Raw genomic sequence first — 1750 nt, forward strand, 5'->3', positions numbered from 1 at the left:
GAAATTTTCAGAGATTCTTATCATTCCTAGAGGCTTTATGCATGTGCGAATCATGCATGCAAGAGTTGCATGTTACATAACATGAAAGCTTACAAAAGAGAGAGAGACTCTCTCTTAGAATATGTGCAAAATTTAACTTGAAATATACCTCTAATTAAATGAGTAACTTCCCTCGTTGCTTTGTTTGTCGCGTTATCTTTGTCTCTTTTGTTGCTCGTGCGTCGCCTCATTCGTCGTGATTGCGTTCTCCACGCGAACTTCCTCTAGCTCAGAGAGAGAGAGAGAGAGAGAGAGAGAGAGAGAGAGAGAGAGAGAGAGAGAGAGAGAGAGAGACAGAGAGAGAGTCTACGTGTGTGCAAACCGGTAGTGTTTCCTTCTTGGACCAGCCGAGAATGTGTGGTAGCTTGTGAGGGGGAGGCTAGGTCTTTATATAAGGGGGTAGAGATGATGAGGATCTGCCAAATGTCAGGTGCAGGAGGAGGGGGCTCTCTCAATTAACTAAATTCGAAGTCAATGAACTAGGGTCTTTTATGCATGTCCAGATACTTTTCAGGTGAGTGCATGGCCCTTTAAGCCTTCAATTTTTTCATAATAATAAAAATTGTCAGCTTAAATGTGAGCTAAGGTGCACATTCCGGCCCTATTTTGGACGTCGTCAAGTGCGTTAGAAAGCTCTCTTTAGTGACTTCAAGATGCACATATTGTTACACATGTTTTGTTTATTACCTGCATCTAGACTAAAAAGTTTTACAAAAACGAACACGTAAAGCTTAGGGTGCTGCTCCTTCAATTAATGAACGAGGTACAAAACGTCGTTGAGGCAGGTACAGTACATGAGTCGTCTCCTCATGGTGTGATTGTTGATTTTGAGGGGAGTCCAGGATTAAATCTAATTTAGTTTTCTTTTGTCTCTTAGACTCCTCCTCTCTCTTCAACTTTTGCTTCAACATCTCATGGGTTCTTTGTCCAAACAAACCAATCAGTTTGATTTCTGCTTGAGCTTTTTGTCTTCTTTCTTCTTTAAGTTTCTTGAGCCTTGCATCTAGCTCGGCATCATCAGTGTCAGATGTGGAGGACTCTTGTTGTGTTTCTTCTTGTTTCTTCAAGCAGCAAGAATCATTTTAATTTTTGCTTGAGCTTTTTGTCTTCTTTCTTCTTTAAGTTTCTTGAGTCTTGCATCTAGCTCCGCATCATTAGTGACGGATGTGGAGGACTCTTGTTGTGTTTCTTCTTTTTCTCTGCCCTCTTTGCATGTCAGGCCAATGGTAGGACCGGGAAGAAGGCCAAAGGCCAGGGACTAAATGGATTAGTGCAACTAGGAGCCGAGGGCTAGGCATAAGTTAAGGGGTCCTACTTGCAAGTGCCAAGGTTTATAAATAGGGGGGTTGGGAGGAGAACAATATGCCAGTCCACCCTTTGGCATTTCACTGGTATTAGAGCTCGCTGGAGGAGGAAGATATTGAGGAAGGGGGAACGTATTGCATGCTCAATGCATGGCGTTGCATGTTCTCTCTCTCTCTCTCTCTCTCTCTCTCTCTCTCTCTCTCTCTCTCTCTCTCTCTCTCTCTCTCTCTCTCTCTCTCTCTCTCTCTCTCTCTCTCTCTCTCTCTCTCACACACACACACACACACACACACACACACACATACACAGCCAAGGAGGTTGAGGCTTTGGGAAGCGACCCTTGTCTGCACAAGGGAGAAGCAGGGTAACCATGTGCAGGGTCTCTTATGTCGAGAAGAGAGAAAGG

Source organism: Adiantum capillus-veneris, chromosome 12 (genome assembly GCF_014529385.1).
Source record: "Adiantum capillus-veneris isolate H3 chromosome 12, ASM1452938v2, whole genome shotgun sequence".
Taxonomy (NCBI): Eukaryota; Viridiplantae; Streptophyta; class Polypodiopsida; order Polypodiales; family Pteridaceae; genus Adiantum; species Adiantum capillus-veneris.